General features: G+C 47.1%; 1 protein-coding gene and 1 pseudogene across 1 annotated transcript in view; one reads left to right on the top strand and one right to left on the bottom strand.

Moving 5' to 3' along the window:
• The window catches only part of LOC144820249 (phosphatidylinositol 4-kinase beta pseudogene), a 49966-nt pseudogene that overhangs the window by 7335 nt on the left and 15403 nt on the right, over positions 1 to 27228 (top strand).
• The window catches only part of SLC25A51 (solute carrier family 25 member 51), a 308137-nt gene that overhangs the window by 272179 nt on the left and 8730 nt on the right, over positions 1 to 27228 (bottom strand). The gene's annotated exons all lie outside the window — the stretch shown is intronic.

The following is a 27228-nucleotide window of genomic DNA, read 5'->3' as shown; positions in this document are numbered from 1 at the left end:
CAACATAGTACAAGTCAATTATACTGGAATGGAATTATTATCTTAAAAAAGGACCTTCACCTTTGAATATATACAAGTTCATTCTTAAGGAACATGTGAAAACAGAGTACAAGGATAACCTCCTGGGCAGCTTTTCTGCAACATGTAAGACACAGACTTATTTATGTCTTGGACACCTTGCCATCATCCCACCAGGGGACTGTGATCATGACCTTCTCCCCCCATCCCCTGGAGGAGGACCACAAACGGTCACTACGGCGACTAACTTCACTACACTGAGGTTAGCCATATGGGTGCAAATTTGTTTTCAGAAAAAACAGCACTCAAAGCCAGTGTTTGCTTTGCCTAAACAAAAAGTAAATCTCCCTGATGCAGAAGGACATTTTCCCTGCACATCGGGTCCATTAAACATTTTCGTTGCCTGTGTCCGCCACTCGTCGTGTGGCAAACATCAGTAGGGAGGAGGAGAAACTGTAGTCCTTCCTTCAATAGTGCATGATAACTGTCATTATGACCCAGATAGAGGGTAAGCCAGGAGAACATGCACAGGACCACCTTCAAATCCGCCCTCAGACACTACCACCAGCGAATCTGAACGACCAAACATTTCACGCTTGCAGACTGCATTGAAGCCAGCACAAACAAGAGCAAAGAGATCTTCGAAATCATTAAATATTTCACCTCCACAGCAGTCAGCTACACCCGCTTCATTCCTCAGTGGACCAAACTGTTCCAGTTCCTCTGCAACAAGATAGCCAACATCTACAACAACTCGACCACCAACCGGACCTTGCCAACCTATCAACAAGCCTCCCCATTTTGATCACGGAAACCACACTGATGGCCTGGTCTGCCATCACCACAAAGGAAACAGCTTCCACCATTGTTCCATCCACTTCAGTGCCCTTCGAACTCCTGCCCCCACCACATCTTCATCAAAGGACTGCAACCCATCAACTCTGCACTCATCCCAATCCTGAAAGTCTCCATCACTAAAGCCAAATACCCAGATACCTGGACACACGCCACAGTACTCACCCTCCTCATGAAGCCCTCCACAGACCGGACAATGCTACCAATTACAGGCTCATTTCCCTGCCACCCCACCCGGCCAAAGTCCTGGAGAAATTGATCAACAAGCACCTAGCCAACCTCTTCATCAAAAACCATATTCTTGATAGCCCTTAGTCTGGATTCAGACAAAATCACAGTACAGAAAAAGCCATTATCATCACAACAGACGACAAATGGATTGTCATGGACAGATGAGACACCACAACTCTCATCCTACTGGAACTCTCTGCAGATTTTGCCACTATACCCCACCCCATACTCACCAAATGACTTCATGAAACAGGCATCAAGGACTCCTACACTGTTAATACCATATCAGTCACTTGGCTCCTTATTGCTTGTACACCTGCAAGCTCTTTTGTGGAGCACCGTAGGGCTAATTTCTCAGCCGTACCCCCTTCAACTTTTAGATATTCCAACTCACCAGCATAATCCACTATCACCCTACGCCATCGACACACAGCTGATAGCCACCCTTGCAGACAAAACACCTAACATCCGGACCAAGTTCACAACCTGCATGACCAAAGTCTCCATCTGGATGAAAGCCACCTGTCTAAAACTGAACACCAACAAGACAGTAGTTGTGATTTTCCACAGGAAATCTTCTCTGTGGTCTTCACCTGGTGGCTAGGAAAACTTGGTACCAGCCCACCACCTATACCCTAGGAACCGTGGCCATCGACAATCAACTAACCATGACCACCCAAGCCAAACCTGTCACTGCCTCTTGCTTCCATACCCTGAAGATGCTGACGAAAATCTTTAAATGGCTTTTCACCAGCACCCCCAGAACCGTCACCCCAGCTCTCAAACTGGACTACGGGAACACCCAATATGCGGAATCATCAGGCAAGGCATCTGACCAGACGTGCTCAAGCCATACAGAACTCACCAGCCACGATCACACTGAACCTTTCACGCACATCACCACACACCTCAGGAAGCTCCTATTGGCTTTTCATACACAGTGAAGCTCTATTCAAACTACTCACGCATACCTTCCGAACCTTACCGCACATGGGCCAGCCTACCTCAACACCATATCACATTCCACAAACCCACTAGACAAGTCAGCTCAGCCGGACTCCTACTGGCATACACCTCTCACACACCTGCTACATATGCAGAACCAGATGCGCCAGTCAGGCTTTCTCCTATATTGCTCCTAAAGACCAGAACCACCTGCCACTGCACATCAGAGCCTCCTCTTTCAATCTCAACTTCTGCAAGTAGTTGAATACATGGCTTTTCAAATATGCCTCATCAGTTTAGCCTTAGGGCAGACCAGACTTGCTCCTGCTCAAAGCTCTAGGATACCCGACCAGGTGATAGAGCACTCTGAAATACATATAACAAATACACATAACGGGGCGTGGCCTAACAATATGTCAGAGTAGTCGTTACAAATGAAGGGGTAACCCAAAAAGTCAGCCGGACCTGGGTGCAATATGGGAATACAAGAGTGGTCCGTAACCAATACTTTGAAAGATAAATTAATTATAAAAAAGAGTCTGTATTGTGTGTGGACTACAATACTGATAGTTAATATCAAAGATATTAACTATCAGTATTGTAGTCCACACACAATACAGACTCTTCTTTATAATTAATTTATCTTTCAAAGTATTGGTTACGGACCACTCTTGTATTCCCAATATGTCAGAGTAGACGCGTCTGCGATCACTCCCTCCGATCACATTTCAATCCGACATAAGCCTGGGCCCTTGGATGCAGTCAACCCCCAGATCACACATGTAAAGCCCAACTAACCTCACTAGCTTTGCACTGATCCAGACGGTGAAGGCCAGCAGTGGAGAATCGAGGCCGCGAAGTGTCGGATGCCGGCCGGACGCGGCAGAAGAACGCTGGCTATTCGGCCTAGCCTGGCTGCGGCCTGACCGGAGTGGTAGCCCCCTGCATAGACCACCCGCAAATAAGTGTGCCGCGGGAGGAGTACGAGAAGCCGCAGATAAGAGGCCGGCCGGTGTGAGCGGGGCACTCTGGAGTAGTAAATCAGACACTTGCCGGCTGAGGCGGCGGCCCCGTTGGTGCAGCACCCGTCGGCTGAGAGGAACCGGGAGGGCCAGCGGAGAAAAACAATTCAGCAGCTGGAGCTGACCATCCCTGAGCCTGGACGTGTCGGGGAGGCACAACGGACCGTTCGGTCAGCGCCGCCCCTCCCCCCAGAGGTACTGAACCTTGTGTGAAGGGCTGGCCTAAGGATTGCAGGAAACGTGGTGAGGAACTAATCAGGGCCTGGTAACGGGGAAATCAAGTGCAAACCCTACGCCCAGAGAAAACGAGGCAACACACCCCAAGTTAACTGAAAAGATATGCTGGAAAGGTGTGGTTGGAGGAAGGGGAAGAAGGGACCAAGACCAATAAGAGCACGGGAATCCTGCCTCATATGAGATCTTGACAGCAAATTAGCAGCAGATTAACAGATCAAAAGTGAAGGGGCAGTCGGTGTAGGCGGTAAAGGGTGCTGGGAGACAAGGAGACTTACGGATACACAAAGCTGGGCAGCTGTAGTGAAGGGAAATTGGTGCAATAAAGAAGCAATAGCAAGACGGCCGGAACGAAAGGAAGCGCAACGAACATCCCATATAGACCCAGGCAATAAAAACTATTCTGGAGACATAATGGAGAACAACCTTCACCATTACACTACCTGGTATCATGGTGAAAGACAAGGGCAACTGGGCAGCTCAGACAAGTAAAATCTCCAATTATGCACACACCCTTCCTGCTGAGAATGAGGTACAGACAATACCTCGGACAGACTGCACGGAGACGTCGCAAACGGCAGCGGACGGGGCCCCATCTATAGCTGATATACTGACAGCGATCCACACACCGTGCGATTAAATGGTGCATAAAATTGATACAGTAGCCAACGAGGTCAATCTGCTACGCTGCGATCTTCACCAAGTGTCGAAAAGAGTGACCACGACTGAGCAACCGGTACACATGCTACAGGAGGATGTTCAAACTCTTCTAGGCACAGTGACAGACCTCAAGCATTAAATGATACGACTGGATGAGCGGGCTGAAGACGAGGAAGGGAGATCGTGCAGGTATAATCTACAATTTCTCGGATTTCCTGAGAAAGCGAAGGGCCCGTCTGCTGAACTTTTTTTAAAGGACTGGCTTACAGCCATGATGGCCCCACAAAGCTGTCCAAGTTCTTCACCATTGAAAGAGCTCATAGAGCACTGGTGCCTCTGCCTAAACCGTGAGCCCCATCAAGGGCAATGAAAGCCAAGCTCTTTAATTTCCAGGACTGGGATGCAATTCTGCACAACACCCGTACTCGAGGGCCATTTATGTTTGAGGGACACCAGATCTCTGTATACCTGGATTATACGCAACGAGTCCAGGATCAAAGAAAAACCTTTTTAGCAGTGAAGTAACACCTCAGGGACCTAAACCTCAAGTACAGTCTTCTTTTTTATTTTCTGCTAAGCTGAGGGTCGAAAACAACGAAAAGGTGCTGTTCTTTTTTCAGCTGTGGAAGTAAATGACTGGCTGGACATCCAGGGCCCCGCCCAGGGAGAAAGGGCCTTCTCCGCAGCCACACTGAAGGGCAGTGGCACACACAGGCCACCACAGAATACTGGGGTGCAGACCGCAAGAAACAGTGTCAACCACACGAGAAACACTGGCAGAATCCGGGTGTGCCCTGATGGCACACTGCAGGCATCGGACACGGTACCGGAGTCAGGAGACTCTGAACTGACCCAACTGCTGGTCACCAATACAAGTGAAGAAGACAACAACTAAGGGAATCTCTACCTCCAGCAGACATGAAAAGATCAGCATGAAGGGGATAAGTACTTGTAAGCTGGAGGGGAGGGGGGGGGTGAGCTTTTTGGTATGCAACAATTTAAAAAAGTAGAGTCACATTAAGCGGTCTGGGGTTCCAAGGGCTAAGACCTCTCTGATTGGCAGGGGGCACACTCCCACACAGAGGTGGACACCCAGATGCGAGCTGGAAGCCAGTCCTCGCACCCCCCAGGCGGACCCACCGCTTACATGGCAAGAGATTGTTCCTCTGTTAAATCGAACAGCAGTAGACAGTACAAAACTGGAACCTTGAAGTGATGTTGGAATACTATTTTTGTATTGTTGTTTCACGATTGAGGTTCGGGGAGGGAATGAGACGGAACGGGCAGGCCCTTGCGCACGTCTGGGGTTTCTCACCCTGTCTCAAGAAATGATGGAGAGGGTAACTGTATGCCACCTCATATTCCAGGTTTGCCAGGGGATCGTCACATGGGTGGCACTGGGGACCCTTTTCCAGCACTTACACCTTGTGATTGATCCCGAGGGACGGTATGTTATCTTGCACTGGAGGTTGGATGGGAAGGAGTTATGTATCGTTAAGGTGTATGCCCCAAATGCTGATTCTCACACTTTTTTCCCTAATTTGTTAAAGGCAGCAGCCCTGTATCTGGGGAATTACACGCTGTTGACCAGCGATGTTAATTGTGTCCTCGATGGTACCTTGGATCGAGAGCACCCGAAAAGCCATACTAAGCCACGAATGACAGATATCCTACGTGACTGTATGGTGGGAATGCAGCTGCTGGACATTTGGCGACAGCGATACCCAACAACACGACAATTCTCCTGCCACACCCATGCCACGGGTACTTTTAGTAGGTTAGATTATTGGCTCCTTTTAGCAGCAATGGGGTCCGATGTACAGTATATAACCTATCTTGCTAGGTTTCTCTCTGACCATTCACCTGTATTGCTTAGTCTAAATGGTTCACAACCCCAGTCAGCCATTCCCCTCCGGAGACTTGCCACAGAGGCACTGTCAGATCCTCCATTTGCAGCGGTGATCTCGGAAGCATTAAGATTATTTTAGAGAAAATTGGGGATCGGTATCGAACAGGGAAAATGAATGGCAGGGTCATGAAGGTGGTAATACGAGGCTGTAGGCGTGGGATTAGGGACGACCGTGACACCAAGTTGAGGGGTTAACGATGGCTTTATTTTTAACACCCTGACAGGCTTAGACATTAAGGTCTTTTTGTTCCTCAGAGTCAGTCTTTCACGGGCAAACGCGCTGGGGTCCGTGGCGGAGGTCTGTTTTCTCCTTTCCTTGGTCGTGGAAGGGGTTAAGGCGGTTCTGCTGTGGCTTTGGAAGATGGATGGCCCTCCGTGGCTTCAGGCTCCGGTGCATGTAAGGGAACCAACAGAAAAGGGAGCCGTTAGGGTTCAGTCCTCAATGAGGTCTCACCAGGGGGGTCCGGGGGATGTGAGGGAAACCCAGTGTACAGTGCCGCTTCGCTCTCCAGTGCTCTCGGTGCTCGTGAAGGGGAGGGAAAAGTAGGTAGAAGTAGGGGGGTTAGGGATGCGTGGAAGGGGAAGGAACACAACACAGGGTAGGTACGAACTGGGGCTGTACACAATCTACACGTTCTCTCTTCTCCTCCCCAACCAAGCCGCCCAACGCCGCCGTACCTGTGACAGCCACACTCCTCCCTCGGGAGCGTGGCACGGCGGTCCGCAGGGTCGTTGGCCTCCTGGCTTCTCTCCGTTCCTTCCGGGTTGGTCGTCTGGGCTGGGCTTCTTCACGCTCTTCTCCTCACTCTTCTCCTCGCCGCCTCCGTACTCCGTTCCGCTCACTTCCGCCTTTCTCTCCTCCTCCTCCGGGGTGCTTGCACACCCGACGTACAAGACTTCCCGGCTTTTCTCCAATCCCGTCGCCCCTACGTCACTCGGGGGCAGGTCCTCCTTACTCTCAGCATACGCCCAGTTAAAGGAGCCGCTGCTGTTATCTTCTTCTTCCGGATAGCACCGTCCTTCGTTCCGCTGACCTGGCTGAAAGGAAGGAGTCGGTGGATGGTCAGCATTGCGAGGGTCCCACCAGTCATGTATGGTAGGCGCACCCACCCCGTTACAGAGGCGTATGTATTAAAACTTCATACGGGGTGAAACAACAATTAGAAAAAGATATAGCCAAACGGGGAAAGGTGCTGGGGGAATAAGAGAAAGCTCTCCCAGAAGCCTCACAAAAATTAAAAGAATATCAGGAAGAGCGAGAAGCAACACTACTAGATTTGCACAGACTAGAAAAGCATATACACACTGCACATAGGTGGAGGCTACACATGGAGGAGGATAAAACCGGGGCACTGCTGGCACACTTGATCAAACAAGAGGTAAATGAAAAGTATAGATTCGGGACAAACAGGGTACAGTTATCTTCTCATAGACAGCAATTGTCGAGTTCCTTGCAGAACATTTAGAGGAAGTATATACACAACGATTCCCCCCATGGCAGAATAAGATCCATGAATTTTTAGACACAGTTGAGCTTTCCTGGTTAGCAGCCATCCAGCGTCTTAAAACAGCTAAGAGCCATGGAGCCGATGGGCTACCCGCAGAGTTCTATTGAATGTTCGCCCCTCTGTTGGCCAATTACTTGCTAGAAGTTTACAACGAAGCATATGAAACAGGTGTGCTTCCGCCATCCATGAGGGATGCCCTGGTGGCCATGATACCTAAACCGGAAAGAGAACCTCTATTACCTAATTCCTATTGGCCAATCTCCTTATTAAACATTGATGTAAAAATATTAAGTGATATCATGGCAGCACACCTCCTTCAGTAGATACCCCGCAAAGTTAAAACGGACCAGGCAGGATTTATACCTAAGCGGAGCACACTGCACAACCTGAGGAGACTAGCGCATACTTGGCATGCCCCTGCTTAATGGAAGATGATTATGCATTAGCCCTATTAGACATAGAACACGTTTTGATTCCGTGGAATGGACATATCTATGGCAGGCTCTGCAGAGGATTGGGGTGGGAGATCTTTCTTAAGTGGACTAGGGTACTCTACATATCCCCCATGGCACGTATAAAAGTGAAAAATGTGGTGACTAGAACCTGTGGCGCTCAGCAGAGGCACCTGAGAATGGTGCCTGCTCTCTCCACTCTTGTTCGCGCTGAGCATGGAACCATTGGCGGCTGCCCTACGAGACAGATTGGGGGGTGGGTTGTCCGACTAGGCATGCTCAAGCACGTGGACTTGCTATATGCTGATGACACCTTAGTTTTTTTTACGTCAGCCCACAACTTCGTTGCCATGCTTGTTGGCAACCCTACAGGAATTTGGCAGGGTATCTGGCCTTAAGCTCAATTAAGGGAAATCTTAGCTAATTCCCATTGGTAGACTAGCAGGGATACCCCAAGTGGAGCTACACCGAAGCGAGTTACAATGGGCAGGTGAAGGAACAAGATATTTGGGAATTCGACGGACAAATAGAGCGGCCGTATATAATGACCTGAACATAGGGAGGATAATATAAGGGTTACGGAGTTCCATAAGTTTTTGGCAGGACCTACCACTCTCCCTTAAGGGGAAAATAGCAATAATAAAAATGATTATCCTACCAAGATGTCTGTATGCGATGCAACATACCTTGTTTAACATCCTGCAACATTACTTTAGGACCCTAGATCAGCCCCAGGCGGATCTTTTATGGAGCAATAAACGTGAGAGAGTGAGCCTCACAACCCTACAGGGAACGTGGGGATGGGGAGCCTCGAGCCTTCTTGTTTGGAGCTCTATTACATGGAGTCTCAACTGCAACATGCAGTACATTGGTTAGATACTGAAAGTAACTGGGAGACTGATCTGTTGGCAGGTACATATGGTGGCCACACCCTGCCGCAGATCTTAATGTGTGGAAAGCAACCCCATCCTCAACTCCATACATTGTCAGACATGCCCCCCCATGTGTGGGATGTGGTAGTCCGGAGAATAGTGCACCACGCCCCATACGCCCCTGACATGACGATTTGGGCAATACGTCCTTTTGCCCGAATTGCGGACTATATGTCCGTACGACAGTGGAAGGAATGAGGGTGTCAAACGCTGGGAGACCTGTATGCGGACTGTAGATTCATTACCCGAGATGAGGCATTTGAAACCTCCTGTCTAGAACCAGGGTAATTTTTACAATACGAAAAAATATCAAGTGTTAAACATGAAATATGGCAGATTTCCAGGGGTTTCCACCAGAATCACCCACCACCAATATATTGTCAGGAATGCTCTGTATATAGCGCAAGGCAAGAGATTAATATCGCACCTATACAGAGCTTTACAAGACGACTTGCCGAACATGACATTACCAGCAAGGAGAAGATGGGATGCCGAGCTGGAAGAACCATTATCGGATAAGGAATGGGAAGAAGTTCAGGAAGGGGTGCGTAAAGTCAGCTCCAACGCGCATTTGAAGCTCCTACAATATAATATGAGGCATCAGGTCAGAGGCGCAACTAGAGCGACATTTCGGGGGGGGCTAAGAAAACATTTTTGGGGGGGCTGAAACTTTAAGCAATAGGCTGAGTGGAGAGGCAGGGGCTCGTGGAAGGGGTAAAACAACAACAAAGCCTCATTAACATGCACATGGTCTTTAAAAGACCTGTGAAGTGCTCGGGTGCGGCTGTGTGCGTGCCCGGGAGCTGTCTGAGCCCGGGCTGCCACTCACGACGGGTGGGGGGGGGGGGCGGGGAGGGCTGAAGCCCTTTGATTCCAATGGGTGTTGCGCGCCTGCATCAGGTCTACTTTACACCGGCCACCCTACATACAAGCAACGAATGCCCAAGATGTAAAGCACAAGCAGCCGACTTCCTGCACATGGTTTGGGCGTGTTTGCAGTTGAGCTCTTACTGGGACACTATAATCACAAATTTACAAAGGGCGACTGGTTGGACGATCTCCAAAAATGTCAGGTAGGTATTGTTGGGTCTACTCCCTACCCCCCAAACCAAAAAACTAAGCAGATGATTTGTCACACTGGGATCAGTGACAGCGAAAAGACGCATAGCTATCAGCTGGCTCAAAACCCAGCCACCACAGGTTGAGGAATGGATGAGAGATGTGAGTGAATGGTTTACTGCCGAAAAAGTGTGAATTAAATTAGTGCGTACGGATGTTAAAGTGGAAGAGGACCTATTGGCATGGTCCCAGTTGTTAGCAGACCTTGATGAAAAGAAGACGCTGGAACTCAGGATGTCGGAATGGCAGTGGGGAATGGCACGGAGCGGCAAGACCTCGATGGGTAGAGGACACATAACAGTGATTAGCTCTGGTTGTTGATGTGTAATGAGGAGGTAGATTAAAACTTGATACCGTGGTATGTATTGGAGATGGGAAGAGGAGGGAGGGGTGGATGGGAAAATTTTGGGTTGGCATGACTTATATAGACAGCACAAGATGTGTAATACTTTTATGAAATGTTATGGAACAAGTTAACAAACCTGAAAATGATTGTTCCTGATGTCACTTTGTCTCTCAATTTGTGGTCCGAACCTCCCTATGGAGGGATGACCTATGTTACAGTATATTTGATTATGTCGGATGTTGGTGTGATAACACAAATGGCAATAAAGTTATTTAAAAAAAATACTCATAACCTAGGCGTCCTCTGGTAGAAGGAAAGCTGGGTCAGGAATTACCGCCAGCAGAGCCAGTGGCGACTGCTCCAATGCTAACTCATTGGTTCGGCCAACTGAAAATGGAGGAAATGAGGAAGCCATAGGATTGGTATGGTGACAGGACACCGGGTTTACAGTGTTACTCCCCCTTTGCCAAACCTTAAATAAGGCTCTCTCCTCTAAGGGATATGTGAATGTGAAAAAACACTGCTTAGCTATTGGAAATCCGTACATATCCCTCCATGACAGGAATGGATGCTACTGATTGAACAATGATGAAAGGTGTTATTGTCAAGGTAAGGGAAATTTAGAAAGGTATACTAAGATGTGGCGTATTTTGAATACACTATATAAGCATTTGTGAATTCTATAGAAGGTTTACACGAACTTAGCTCAGTGCTAATATATGTTTGTCCATTTGTCTTCCTGTCGTAGACATTGGTGGTATTTCTCCTTTCAATATGTCTAGGAAATAACTTGTGCTTGTGGTTTTAGTGTTAATTACATGTTTCATTATTAATGGATTAACTACAAAATATGTCGCCTGTAAATATATATGATTGTTTATATAAAGAGAAAACTAGAATAAAAATACAGTACTGCTGGGTACAGTAAAAGAGAGAAGCAGGGTAGAGGTTAATCTGCGCCGCAGGGCTTACACGAAAATTTTAAAGGCGAAGAGAGCTAACTGAGTCCAGGCAAAGCTTCTTATACTTTCTGGAGAATTATATCACATGGAAGTAAGACTCCTATAGCTATACCAGAATCTCACATAACGGAAGATAGTTGGTTTATATATTTTTAAACATTAGTTGCTGGTGAGCATATTGCTCTAACACTCGAATGCTTTTTTGATCGATTTATTCTGAATCAACCGCTGCTATCTATAAGAAACCTGCAGATTTGTTAAAAACAGGTCCACTATTCTGAGGAAGCCATTTTGTAGTAATATCTAATGCGATTATGGCAGGTGGCATAATCCCTCCCACCTGAATGGTAGCGGAGATTGTCCCAATTTTCAAAAAGAGTAGCTGTAGTCATGCTGTGAATTGCTGTCCTATAGGAATGGTTGACAATAGTCAAAATATTTGTAAGGATGATTCTGATCAGATTAGAGATATGGCCAATGAAAAATAGTCTCTATTTTAATTGCTAAGTGGGATTTAGCAGAAGGATTGGTAAGATGGGTCTGTTTTTAAGTACATATATAAATATTGAAAAAGAATGGAAAAATACAGTTACCACCTATTTTAGGAGGATTTGTAAATCTGACACTGCCGAAACACAAATGCAGTTCAAATACCTCCATTAGATGCATCTGACGCCCAATCAGATAAACAATACTGCTCGTTCAAGATGCTCCAGATGATGAAGCACCGACTATCCAAATTTTCATCACATGACATGGAATTGCTTAGAAATATCCACTTGCTAAGACAGGGCCGTCAGTAAGGTAATGGTGGTAATGAACAACGCTTAAACTCCATTTAGAACTGCTTCCTTGGTGTTATGGTGAGCATAAAAACAGCCAGAATTCATTGCAAGTTTATTGACTTGACCATGATGTTGGTTAAGTGCAAGACAGCAATCATTTGGAAATCCAGTATGGTCCTGCATTTGGCGAGCTGGATGAACTAAGTATCCAGATGGACAGAAGCTGAAGGAAAAATGATTGGATCCCAGAATGCAAGAATGAGGAATAGGGATATGACTCAAGCCTCAGACTTACTTTTAATGGAGGATGGCAATGACCCCTTATAGGTGAGTCTGTTACAGAATGTTCTATGGGCCAGATTAACACAAGCAGAGGATACAATTCTTTGAAGAATAAACATTTAATTTATGGAGGAACTCATTCCTCCAAGTGAAAGCAAAGCTCTGCCAGCTGGGCCCACACTATGTGCTTCTCTACCACACAAGGTTCTACATGGATAGGGATACTACCTTCTTCTTCACAACACCGGAGGATATCTGGCACTGGCTGGAGCACTATGGTACACCAAGGACGGGAGCAAATGACTGGCGGATCGTGGAACTGACAAGATGCAGTAGGGCAGTGTTAGAAATGGGGGTCTCTAGTTGGCAGAGGTAGGTTCCCTTATCCAAATAGGGACCCTTGCTTCTAGTCAGGGTAAGGGGGATATACACTTTAGATAACCCCTGCTCACCACCATGGTAGCTTGGCACGAGCAGACAGGCTTTTCCCAAAGGGAAAAGACAATCCGGTGCGATGAGACAAAATGGCGCTCTTGTTGCGATGCGACAACGTAGATGCAATGCGTGCACGCCCAACGGCAAACTCGGTAAACTTTGGAGCTGTGACAGGCCCTGTGACACGCTTCTCCGGTGATGCGACGACACCCTCGGTGACGGCGACACACTTCTATGGTGTTGTGGCGGCGATCAGCGGCGGTGCGGTTCTTCAGCGATGAGACGGCCCTGCAACACGCTTCTCCGGTGATGCGACAGCACCCTCAGTGGCAGCGGCACGCTTCTCTGGTGATGCGACGGCGAACAGCGGCGACACGCTTCCACGATGATGCGACAGCGCCTGCTGCTGCGGCGTCACGCTTCTCTCATTGCGTCGTGCTTCCAGCTCCCTTCAGCAAAAAGGCCTCACACACAGTTACAGGCCCTCCAGGTAAACTGGAACTCCCAGCAAGGAAGTTCAGGGAAGCTGAGAGGGAAGTCCTTTTGTGCCTGGGACTTCAGAAACAGGAGGCCAGCTCTTCTCAGGCCCTTGGAGGCTTTTCTTTAGACGGACACAGCACTCAGCAAAGTCCTTTATATCTCTCCTCAGTAGAAACAGCAAACTGCAGGCCAGCCCTAGACACACCTGGGCAGTACTTCTCCTCAGTTTCTTCAGCTGATCTTCGTTGGCAGGGATTCCTCTTGATCAGGAAGAAGTAGTCAAAAGTTCTGGGATTTCAGCTCTGATATTTATAGACCAAAAGTCTTTGTTCTCCATGTGTGAGAGGTCCTGGACCCAGTCCAAACCAGTTCAGGGTGTCTTCTGCCAGTGCATCTCTTCTTCCTTTGTGTGTGTGGGCCAGGGCCATCAGACACACCGCCGGAGGTGGAGCCAAATGCAGATAAGTCTATTCAGCTTAGTGCTGACTCATCCAGCCTTCTGCAGCCACCCCCAGCCCCTGTCACTCACAAACCAGACAGTCGATTTTCAAACAGGCAGAGGCACACAGAAAGGTTGAACAAGAAAATAGCCACTTTTTAAGAGTGCTATATTCAAACACTGAATTTAAAAACTATCCTTCCTAAAAGATGTGTTATTAAATTCAGAGTTCAGGGATACCAGACTCCAATTTTCTATCTTGCTCTATGGGAAGATATGCAGGTAAATATGATACACAGCATTCCCCATTCTAACCTATGGGCAAGATAGCCTTTCAATAGTGAAAAACGAAAATGGCTGTATTTCACTATCAGGACATGTTACCCACACTAGTACATGTCCTACCTTTGACCCTAAACTGCACCCTGCCCAGGGGGGGACTTTGGGCCTACCATAGGGGTGTCTAATGTGTAAGAAAAGGGAAGGGTTAGGCCTGGCAAGTGTGTACACTGGCCAGGACAACATGGCAGTTAGCAACTGCCCATAGGCACTGTGGTGGCAAGCCTGAGACACCATCTTAGGGCTACTCCTTTGGGTGGCACAATCAGTGCTGCAGGCCCACTAGTAGCATTTGAATCACCAGCCCTGGCACACTCAGTGCACTTTCCTAGGGACCTACTGGTAAAACAAATAAGCCAATCATGGACAACGAATCATAATTACAATTTACAGAGAGGGCATATGCACTTTAGCACTGATCAACAGTGGTAAGGTGTCCAGCGTCCTATTGCCAACAACCACAGGTCAGGAAAAACAATGGAGAAAGAATTAAATCATTTGGGGATAACCCTGCTAAAGGGTCATTGCCAACAGGCAGCAAAACGCAGGAGCAGGCTGTCTGGAAAACCTACAAAACACCAGTTGGAAACAGAATGGGCACAGCTGGTGGGAAGATGGCATAGTACTGAGAGAGACAGGAGATTGAGTTGTGAAGTAGTCTGGAGACTTCAGAGATTTCCTGGACTCGCTGGACAACGACACAGAATTACTCCTTTGACAGGTACCAGTGTTAAACCCCATGACAGCGGACACGCTGGGTGAAACTGCCACCTGCAGGCCAGAAACAACTGGACCACCAGTTCCAGAGGTAAAGGGGTGTTGGCCCACAAGAAATGGTAAGGAGCCACGCCAAACAATTGGGTGCTAGAACCAACCCCCTCTGAACATTGTACTCCTTCTAAGAGACCGATTGAGCTCCTACACAGAGGCATGCACACTCTGGAGTCAGAGTTTAACTTGTTGTTGTTGCATTGTTGCTTATTACTAGGTCTGGGCGGAGTTCGTGGAGTTCTGTTAATGCGGAACTCAGTGGAGTGACCAAAAACCTGCCTGGAGTGCATTAGGTCACAATGTTCGTGCTGACCGTTAGCGCCAGGTGTTTGTCCCACGCTGGAATATCAGCATGAACAACACCATGCTCAGTGCAAGAGGGCACTGCTTCTTTCTGCCGCTCTGGAAGATAGTCTACTCAAATAGCAGCTTCCTCAACGCGAATAGATGGTTTCTCAACGTGAGCAGTCCCGACCATCCGCATTTGCCCACGTTGAGAAATCTCGCTGGGAGGTTGTCTAGCATTGGATTTTCCTCGCTCACGCTCGGCAACTTAATGTTGGTGAGCACGAGCGAGGAACAAACTCTGCCAAGCGCTTCGCGTGGTCCATGGAGAGTGGAAAACTCCGCAAACAGAGTGGAGTTCACCGCCCATGCCTACTTATTACCTGATTTCCAGGGTATTGAAAAGGGAGTTGTGAGAAGTTGGCCTGGCATATGCTGTCCACTGTTCTAGTGGGCACCTTGCACCAGTCCAAATGACCCTTATTGATGGTAGGTTTAAAGACAACCTATATAGAAAGCTATCCTAGTGGTAGCTGTGGAGAGCAGCCTTTAGGCTACGTCTTGAAGGAATGTAAAGCAGCTTGTTTTACCAGTCTATAATCTCATGAATGACCACATAAAAGGAGAACCACACCAGGTATATATGTAAAATATATGTGTTTATTCTAAACACATCCCTCTAGTCTCTTTATGAGGCTAGAGGCAAAAGTACATTCCGTAAACTTATTTAGCACACAGTAAATTAGCACAATATACGTTGAGCCTTGGGGGCGTACAAAACCATATATTAAGAAAGTGGTATAAGAACCACGACTGACATTGTCAGGGGGCTGCTCACATTCAGCCAGAAACCACACAGGAGCAGAATGTTGCTAAGTCCCAACGCCCCTCTAAGAACCTCCCAGCAAGGTAAGTAGTTACTCCATTGCAGGTAAGTACTCAGGGGGGAAAGGGGATTTGGGATAGAGAAGAGACCACTACAAAACTCTGCCTGCACTGCTTCTTCTGTTCTTCTTCTCATTCAGCTTATTCGGGCTAAAAACAAATGCTTACATAACCTTTTCTGCTTGTTTAAAAACTTACTTTCCTTTAATGTGTTATGAATAACTTATCTTACCAGGAGGTTGTTTTGGGCTTGCCTCTCTTCTTACTTCTCTTAATGGATGTGTCTTTTCATCAAAAGAAATATTCTCTAAGTCTCTTGTTCTTTTCTTTTCAGGCCCTTCAGCTTCCTTCTCTGTTCTGTCTATGATGAGTGGAAAACTAGGTAAGTGTGTGTCTTTCCCAAATTTCTATGATAATTTTCCTTAGGATCTTTTCCTCCTTATACTCACTTAAACAAGTAGACTTGAGGATTTTCAAATGGGGGTCTGAACGTTGTAAATATCTTTAGCCTCTTTCCAAAACCAACTCCTCCAGCCCACGTAAAATATTTCGTTTTTTATGGTAGGTAGATGGCGCTCTTGTTCTCTCTATTACTGGGGCTTGAGAGAGGTTGGAATATTATGTGGCTAATATTTATAAATGAAACTCCTTGGCTAAAAAGAAGTTATGCGCTTTTCGTTTTAACACCAAGAAGGAACCTCTGAGACAGGAAATCCTTCTCAAATTCAACAGGTAAATTAGCACGAAGACGAACGCTGTTCATAGATAAATAAACTGCGTGTGTCTGTATTATCATGAACAACTTCCTGAAACGCAAGGCACAAAGATCAACAGCCTGATTCATCAAGGTACCGTTTTGCGAGTCTCTAATAGCGATTCATAGCGAATCGCTATTGAGGACTCGCAAAACGGTATTCATGTAGGAATTGCTAAATAAATAGCGATTCCTACATATTCTCTATTTGCGAGTAGCAAATTGCTACTCGCAAATAAGGAATAACTCCCCATTCATTCCTATGGGCCAAAAGGCCCATAGGAATGAATGGGGAGTATCCCTTATTTGCGAGTAGCAATTTGCTACTCGCAAATAAGATAGCGATTTTAAGGGTGCCAGGGGTGTCCAAAGGACACCCTGTAGCACCCCTGAAATGCTAATTGAAACAGGTGTTGCGCACGCACATGTCCAAGGGACATGTGTGTGTGCAACATGCAACTTAGAAAAATGCTTTTAAAAGCATTTTTCTAAGTTTTTGCTATTTACCGAGAGGTCTGACCTCTCGGTAAATAGCGGCCCAAAATTGCTAATTCGCAATTTTTGAATGTGTCATGAATAGCATTTAAGGAATCTCTAATAGAGATTCCTTAAATGCTAATCCTCGCATATTTGCTAATTCTTTATTAGCGATTTTTGCATTTGGGATGATGAATCCCAAATGCAAAAATTGCACTCGCAAAGGGCCAGATTCTGAGAATCTGGCCCTTTTGCGAGCGCATTTACCTTCATGAATCAGGCTGTAAGTGCTGTCAGGAATATTCTTTATTTCACAAGAAAGCCTAATGCAGCACGCAGAAGAAATGTGCTCACATTAGATCTTCACTGAATTTGATTCTCGAGAGGCCTGAATGCTCTTCCAAACGCGGCGTGTTGAAAGGTCACGCCCACGTTTATTTAACTCTGGAAATTATTTTATTCAGAAACGAATTCTCTGGAGTAACAAGCTTTTATATTTCAAAGACCTTCCTATGTCAGAAAAACTACCTTTATTTCCTATTTAGGAAGCTAAGGTTAACTCGACTTGGGAAATGATTACAGAATTTTAGACCTTGGTTAATACAATAAATTTAGCACTGACCTTATTATATTACCGACGAAGCTAACCCCGAATAAACGAGTCTACCCTGACTAGCTTTCACGATGCTGGGATTTCTGATGTTCCTCAAGAAGAATCTCAGGTGAAGTGCGCATTAGAATGTTGGGGCAAACCTCACCAGACTGTAATTGCTTGAAGGACTCGACTGCTAAACAGCAGAAGGCTGTTGCAGTGTCAACATATTGGCAGCCATGTTGGAGTTTCTGCGATGCCAGCTATCACTCCAACTTAAGGGATATATTACCCTTATAGTCTGGAATGGACAGATAGAAGCCACCGTGGGGGTATGAGGAGGAAACCTCCTGTGATTCCTGACAGACATAGATACAAGGCCTAGAGCCTTTAGAACCGCTGGGGCCACCAGGAACCACCCAAGGTAGTGACACAGGGGACCCACGGGGACGCGTGAAGTATCTAAACACAGCAGCGAATCACCATTAACTTCTATGGGGAAAGTCGCTGTTGGAATTTTAAAGATAAAGGATACTTAGAAGAGGACTTGGAGCAAACCCCTTTAGAACTAGGCAGTTTTAGAGTCTATACCCACAGGAGCACCGGAGTACTCAAGTTACCTCACCTAGGGAAGCCGGGTGCATTGGTGTCTTTTGGTGTCGGGTTTTGTTGTCGATTTCAATGGCGATCTGCTGCAAAGTGCTGCTGGTGACCAAGAAGAAAGTATCCAGGTGGATCCAAGCCTGGATCAAGGATGAGAAGAACCTGAAAGCAGAGGGGACAGAGTCTGGGTCACTAGCCAGTGACCAGGAAGGCGATGAGCAGATGCCCACTGATGTCGGGTGCTTTTAGGTGAAGAAGGTGAAGCTTGACTCTTCAGACACGAGGACCAGGAGGCGTCGGCGACAACCAGGAGCTGGATTCGAGCTGTTCCACGAAGGATGTGGAGTGCTGCGGTGTCGGTATTCGGATTGGACCAAACAAGCCATGGGACCAGCAACCCATGCAGAAAGCAAAGATTGGCCTCGGTGCAGACTAGCAAGGTCTGAGGGACTCATCCTTTGGAGGGGAGTCTGGGCACGTCTGGAGCAACCAGGAAATCCCAAGAAAAAGAAGAGTTACCTTCGTGGGGACCCACCAGTCGACCGACCAGGGATCGCGAAGGAGCCTCGAGCGGAAATGCTGGAGGGGGCCCACAGAACACTCATGGAGTGTAGACCCACAATCTTCGGTGCAGATGGTGCTCGGGGCATGGACTACAAGTAGCCCAATGCACAACTTCCGGAAAGCTTGGGAAGTCGATGCACTAGCAAATGTGCACTGTGTTCAGGACTTCCGGTCCCACGTCACTCGTGAGGGCTGCGGGTCTCAACTTTGCTGGGATCTCGTGTCGGCCTCTGAGGAGTCTGAAAGTCTATGTCTTGAGTCACAAATCCATCAGGATCCTTGGAAATGCAGACCGGCAAGATGCTTCTTTGGTGCCCGTTTGAAAAGGGGAGTCACTCCTTGATCCCAAGGGAGATTCTTCCATCTTCTAGTCGTGTAGACTGTTAAAGTTCCAGGATATATGTTGCAGAGTTTCATCCAGGTGTAATCTGAAGTCCTAAGGACTGGGGTCCCATACTTATACTAAGATAGGGGGTTGGACATACTCTGGGCGCCCACCTATGGGAGGGTCTGGGGAGAGGGGTGGTTACACCCCTTTCCCTTTGTCCAGTTTCACGCCAGAGCAGGGGCTGAGGGCCCCTGCAACCAGTTTGAACAGGGCTATGCACAGGGACACCAAGTGTGCCCCCAACACTGTCTGAAAAGCATTCTCTGAATGCACCCACCCAGCCCCAATACACTAAAGCCTGTCTGGGAGGTGGTTACACCTTCCTGTGACAGGAAACCTAGGCCTCCCCTGCCGGAGTTTCGTCCAGCAGCAGGAGGTCAGACCCGTGTCTGTGGCACCCATTTTGTGATGCCAGGGCTCTTTTAAACTATTACAGGTTAGGACAGTGTGTACATGTCTCTCCCTCTAGAAGGGTGGAATTCTACCCCCGCCGCCAGGACTGGCGGGGGGGGGGGTAGGATTCCAAAGGATTTGACACCAAACACAACATGTTTCCATGCAGCCCTTCCAAAGTTAGCATTTAGCACGAGGTTATAATGCAGTTAAGAGTATATGGTATGGCTGCATCACAGAACAGCATCAGAGAATAGATTCCGAAAGCTGCAGAGGGGTCCTGCTCATGCATGGGCACCCTCTCACACAAAACCAAGCACTCTGCCTTCAGGATTGATAAGGCCTGCCATAGGAGTGACTTATAGGTTTATATGTGTCAGTGATTAAAGGTAGATATAGGTAACCTATATCTTAGTAAGGGGTGCATGCACCACCTTACCCAGGCTGCAGTAGCAGACCTGTGGTGCCATTTTGGAAGGCTTCCCAGGGGCGGCATAGGCCACTGGGGTACCTATTCCCTTAGTACATAAGGTACCATATACTAGGGACTCACAAGGGTAACCCAGTAACCAATCTGGAATGTACCTAAAGTACATGCAATCAATTTAGAGAGGAAGCAGCTAGGCTGGGGTACAGAATAGCAGGACCCCAGCCAAACTAAGTCAAAAACCATCAAAACACCAGAAAAAAAGTGGGGGCAACCATGTAGTCAGATTCCACCTGCTACAGGAGGGTGACAGATAATTCCTTGGTTGGGGAGTAAGAACTATTCAGGAAACGTGGGTTGGGGAGAGATTGCAGAAAATGTTTTTCAGTTAGTAAGCAGCCGCTAGCGATGCGAGTCAGGCATTGGGGAGATGGGGCCATAGGTGGGATCCGAGGGAGTGATCCTGGGGTTGGAGTGTTAACCAGTCACAGACCATACCTGAACAAGGGGTAGACTGTCTCAAAATCCTCACCTGAAACATGAACGGCCTTAGGAATGAAATCAAATGGGGAGGTGTGGCCCAGTATATCAAGCGAGTGCCACCTGATATAATTTTCTTGCAGAAGACCTACCTGCTGAAGCAGACTGTACGTTCTTGGCCACATTGGATTTTCTCGGGTATCCAAGGGAGTGGCAATACTTGCATGAAGGACCACTCCTCTTTTAAAACTACCAGGGTCTGGACGGACCATAGTGAGACGATCCTTGGGGTACAGGGGATCAGGGGCATGCAAGGATACACCTGTGTCAACCTGTACGCCCCTCCTTGCCTTCAGCGTGAAACAATGGAAAAAGTAGGCCCAATACCTCTGAGGCAGGGGACACATTCCCGCTTGTGGGAGGGGACTTCAACTACACTATGGTTAATGACCTAGACAGGACACGGGCCTCACTGGGTGGAGACCCTAAGTCTACACAGTTGTGCCAGTTCACTAAGGCGCTGGGACTGACTCACTTGCAGAGATTCTGGCACCCAGCAGCAACAGCATACTCATTCTTCTCTGAAGCTAGAAGGACATTTTCCAGACTCAACTGTTTGCACCTATGGGGGAACTCTCAGCTGTGGGGGAGGTAGAATACCTCACATGGGGCATCTCTGATTACTCGCTGCTGCTAGTCACCCTAGATGGCGGGTGACTGGGCAGGAGAGTCAGCGAGTTTCAATGCCTGGGAACTCTGGGACCCAAATACTGCCAAGCAGTTATGATTGGACTCTGAGACATACTCCTAACTCAGTGTACTACCCAATTCTAATATGGGAGGCCTCCAAGACGGTTCTGTGGGACAAAATCCAAACACTGCCGGCACGTAAAACATACATGCCAACATATTTAAAAAAGGGAAGTGGGAGATTTTAAAACAATAGGCGGGGATGTATTTCTGCCATTGACTTCTATTGAGGCCTGAATTGGGTCTATTGGCTTGTATTTACTTGCAAGTGTGCTGCTGCATGATCGGCTTTGTAAAATGCAAATATACGTTTTGTGGCTTACCTGTCAGGAGGACGGAGAAAGCACTATGGCAGGCAGAGAGAGCTTGACAAACATGTTGTGCACTGCCTGCAGGAGCAGGTTACTGACACTACATACTCCGAATCACACAAGACCAGTCCAAGTCGGCTGAAGCTGGCAGAGAAATCGTGATTTTTCATGCAGGTATCGGGAGGTGGGAGACTAGCCTTGAAATCGGTAGTATCCTTCCTGAATCAGGATGGTTGGCATGGAAGGTAAAAATGGGCCACAGCCACTACACTGGCTACCATTGAATGCCACATCCAGGCATTAGAACAACATGCTATTACACTACCTGAGGCAAGTGTCCTCTGGCAGCTAACTGCCACTAGAGAGGCGTATTGTGCCACAGCGGAAAATGCGGCCCATAGTCATTACCTGGCTACCCAAAAGAAACTGTATGACATGGGAGAAAAAGCTGGGTGCCTATTGGCCTGGCTGAGTCCCAGGGAGGAAGAGCCACACTGGTTGGGGAAACTCGTTACCCTGACAGGGGAGATGCTAACCAACAATAGAGACATAGCCCAGGAGTTTCCCCAATACCACTGTGTTTTGTACACGGCATGGCCGCAGACAGATGATCAAGAGATGGAGCAATGCCTAGCAAAATTTTCCTCCGAGCTTGTTGCAAGAGGACTTAGAACTGGCTAGAGGGTCATCAGACATTTGAGGAGCTCACTGAGGCACTCTTTGCAATGCAGAGTGGCAAGACATTGGGACCCAATGTACTGCCAGTATAGCTGTTCAAAACAATGGCAGGACTGCTACGCCTACACTTACTGCAAATGTTTAATGAGGCATGCCCACAGGGGCGGCAACCGTCTGAACGTCGACATACAATAACTGCTGCAATACATAAAGAGGGTAATCTTCTTAGCAGACCTTCCAGTGGAATTGGACAACCGAACCTCACACGCCCCATGTTTGGGAAAAATCTTGCTGTCCAATCTCCTATACGCGGATGATTTGGTTTTGATAAGCCGGACCCCAATCGGCCTCCAACACCTGCTGGATACCACTAATAACTTCTCGCAACCTAATGCCTTAAACATTAATGTAAAGAAAACAAAAATTACGACAGTGAATTACCATAAGACAAAGAAAATCATGTGGTAATTGGACTAGTGCAGCCTAGACTGGGTAACTAACTACAAGTACCTCGGAGTTTTACTTCACAGCAGAGGCTCGTATAAACCCCAAATGGAGGCCTTGCATCGGAATGGCACCATGAGCTACCTCACAATGAAGCCCCTGAAGGAAGCCCTAACACACCGAACCCTAGATCCCCTACTACAGGTGATTTGAGCACGATTACAGCCATTGCTGACATATGGAAGCGAACCAATTCAAGGGAAAGATGCGATGGTGTTGGATAAAATAATTGTTAGCATATACAGAGCAATCTTTCAGCTACCAAACTATGTGTCACCCGCCCAAATATGCCTAGAATTCAGTCTTCAGAAGTAATCAACGGAAAGAAGGTGCACTTATATAAAAAGCTGTCACAAGATCAAAAGCGCCGAGCCAGGATCTCTAAATGCGCATATTTGGACCGAGCTGTCATGTCGTGGGAAATCACCTGCTAGAAATCTGGTCGACTCACTAAAAAGACTGGAACTGACCAATCTCTGGGAATCCTCCATAGATCGTAAGAGCTTTAAAAAGGTTGTAACTAAAGTAACAAAAATGATATCCATAACAGAAGATAAGGAAACTTTAGCCAAGAGGACTCACGGCTGGATAGTGCTTAACGATTATAAAGCTTTTACGCCACAAGTTTATTTAAAAACAGGAGCCAAAGATAAAGGAAACATTTTTTAAGTTGCGCTTTGGCATTTTACCAATCCTCCCTCATCTGCCGCCTTGGAAAAGGAGACTAGAAGAACAGTCCTGTAGTCTTTGTGGAACAAGAAAAGAGGATCTAGTGCACATTATTTGCATCTGCCCAAGCCTGATGGACATAAGACGTGCTTCACTCGACCAATTTTCAACCAGATTGGCATCAGGATCTACAGGCAGGCCGTAAAATTGTGCTTTAACCCAGAAGAGATACAGCTAAGCTGTCGACTTACAAAGTATTTTGACATAGTGGATGAAAGACTCAAGCACAAGCCACAGGCGACTGGAGAATAGCAAGCAGCTGGACTACTTTTAATCAACACTTTAACAGCCCAAACTACATGTGGGTCAGCCTTGTCCAATCCATGTTTACACCCTGAAGCGCAAGAACTTTATCTATTTTTTAACACACTTTAAGAAGCTTGAATAGACAATAAAACTGAGACTTGATATGACCTCCACTCATAATATAACATTAAAAAGCTCAGTATGAAAGACTGTATTTTAAAATTCAAGTTATAATTTGAGATAAGGATCATTTTATGTATTTTTAATGCCCCAGATGTTTACATTTGTGAGTTTTAATTAACTGAACAATAATAATTACTTACTAGAGAGGAGTATCGTGCCACAGCGGAAGATGCACCCGATAGTCATTATGTGGCTACCCAAAGGAAACTGTATGACATGGGAGAAAAATCTGGGTGCCTATTGGCCTGGCTGAGTCCCAGGGAGGAAGAGGCACACTAAGTGGGGGAACTCGTTTCCCTGACGGGGGAGACACTAACCAACAATAGAACAATAGACCAGGAGTTTACCCAATACTACTGTGTTTTTCACACCGCATGGCCATGGACAGATGATAAATAGATGGAGCAATGCCTATTAAAAGTGTGCCTCCCATCTTGTCGCAGAAGGACTTGGAACTGGCTAGAGGGTCATCAAACATTTCAGGAGGTCACTGAGGCACTCACTGCAACGCTGAGTGGCAAGACACTGCGACCCAATGGACTGCCAGTACAGATGTTTAAAACAATGGCAAAACTGCTAGGCCTACACTTACTACAAATCTTTAGAGGCATGCACACAGGGGTGGCAACCGCCTGAACCTCGACACACAATAATTGCTGCAATTCATAAAGAGGGTAAACCAAAGACAAATTGTGGGTTTTACAGCCCTATCTCGCTCCTTATTGTTGACACGAGATTACTATTAGCCATATTGACCCGTAGACTCAAAAAAGTCATCACATCTCTTATTCACTATGACCAAAACGCTTTCATGCCCCACAGGTGTACCTGGTTGAGTTTGAAGCAACTTTATAACAGGCTTGATTCCATTCGGGATGGAAACCCCCCGGGCTATAGTCTCTACTGTTGCTGAGAAAGCATATGACTCCTTCCACCAGCCTTACTTCATCCTGGTGTTAAAACATTTCAGATTGAGCCTGCAAATGACAATAGTGGTAGTGGGGCCATAGAGGAATGAGAGAAAGGCACTATCTCCCTATACACCGACAATGTCCTTCTCTATCTTCCAGATCCCAAAACCAGGCTGGGATCCCTCCTTGACATTTTTGGTGCCTTCGGAGATTGCTCTAGATAAAGAATCAACTGGTACAAATCAGTGTTAACTGGGGAACTGAGACCTAGGACTTGCGGTTGAGGCTCCCCTACAGGTCGATGATGTCAGGATGAGATATTTAAAAATCTTTGTGACTACGACCCAAGAATAATTCATGAAGGCTAACCTGGATAGGCCATTAATGGAGATGCAGAGAAACATAGCTGGATGACATACGCTACCTCTGACACTTATTGGTAGAGCAGCCATATTCAAAATACTGTATGTTATGCAGAACATACCCCATCTAATCCCTGAATCCTACTTTCTAAAGTTGAACAGAGATACAATATTACTGTTTTGGGCAGAGGCGGACCCTCAGATTGCCCTGAAAACCTTCAATAAATATGTGTATTATGGGGGGTTGCCCTACTGCACTTACAGGCATAGTACTGGGCCTCCCAGCTCCAGACTATTATTGACTGGCTCTACATTCTGGCTGCAGACCCAGTGGTTCGGTTAGACAGATGCACCATGGTGGAACCCACCTGGGAGCACTAATTCTATGACAGCAAAGACAGAAAGACCCTGTCTGCTTCGGTCCGGGTTCCACTGGTGACCTGGGATAGGATACGAATCCATATGCGATGGAAAGGGAGTGTCACAAAGGAAACTCATTTATGGATAAGATCACAACTTAAGGAGGTACCAAGACTAAAGAACCTTGCCATATGGGACTTAATTTGGATCTGGGATCTCAAAGGTAAGGGACATTAAAGAGAACGGAGCAGTCAGGTCATTCGTCAACGTCCAGGCGGGATACCTCTCCCAGACACAAGTATACGATTATACAAAACGACACCACATTCTCCCCACCAAAGGGATAGCCTGGGAAGACCTGCCAGAGTCTGTCCCACTAGGAAATCTCCTGCTCCGGTAACCATCATGCTGAGGGGGTGGGAGGGAGTTGGTCTCCTCGCTCTAAAAAGCCATTATAAATAATCCTCCGGACAACCTATGGGGCCAACGACAATAGTGTGAACAGGACTTGGGTGAGATGGAAGATGTGACCCGGGAGGCCGTCCTGATGCATCATGAGGTTGCCATAAGATCACACTTCCGCCTGATTCAATTGAAGAACTTACACAGGGTCTACTTAAGCAGGGTTAAACTTCATAAAATGGGGCAGATCCCCTTGTCCAATTGTCTTAGTTGCAGAGAGGCTGAAGCTTAGTTTTACCACATTTTGTCAGATTGCCAAGAGATTCAGACATATTGGGACACAATATTGCAGGAACTTAGTGCAGTACTGGGAGAGGAGATACCACATACTCCCCAATTCATACTCCTGGTGACTATGATCTCCCTAGGAAAAAGTGGATTTTTGGCACATTTGGGTTGATAGGGGTGAAGAGGATATGGCAGAAACCTGGGGGTCGCCTACTATACCTACCAAGGCCCAGGGTTTGCTGGGATGGACACATGTATGGGGGTGGACAAAACTGTATATGCAGCCAGAGGTTATCCTAATAAATTTGACCGGGTGTGGGGTAGGCGGACAGAGCATTATGAACTTGCTTTCACTGCCCTGTAAGGAACCATGCAACAAGACACTGATACAGAGCCCCAACGGCAAACATACTTACCTCCCAACAGGTGCTGCGTGGTTGACCTGGGATGCAAACGGGCTATTAAAGAGAGAAAAAGCACCCTGAGAGACGAAGCGTGGCAATCCATCCACTGCGCAGTGAAACAGAAAGATAGTGCTGCTTTTTGGAGAGCAGTGAGGGCCCCTTTTTTAACAGTTGGTGAGGGTCCCTCAATTGAGATCTCTATATCCGAGGAATCCTGGATCAAGCAATTTTCTAAGGTCTATAACGACCAAGGAAATCTCGTCTCACATTCGCATGGTACCCCATTAGAACATATTGACAAGGTAGATTTGAGAGTCACGCTTGAAGAAATGAATAGAGCTCTCGCTCTCAGTCTGGGTGCTAAGGCCCCTGGACCTAACGATGTTCCAGTAGATTTGATACGATGGACCCGCTGGGTCATCCTGGGAAGGGCCTACAATTCGGACTGATCACTGTGGCTAGACGTCTCCTAACTGTATGTATAATGTACGATTTTATTATGCTCCTGAAAGCCTCATGTTGTAAGCT

The sequence above is a fragment of the Lissotriton helveticus genome, chromosome 2_1 (assembly GCF_964261635.1).
Source record: "Lissotriton helveticus chromosome 2_1, aLisHel1.1, whole genome shotgun sequence".
Lineage (NCBI taxonomy): Eukaryota > Metazoa > Chordata > Amphibia > Caudata > Salamandridae > Lissotriton > Lissotriton helveticus.
The sequence above is the reverse complement of the archived record's forward strand: the minus strand, read 5'-3'. Positions and strand labels throughout refer to the sequence as shown.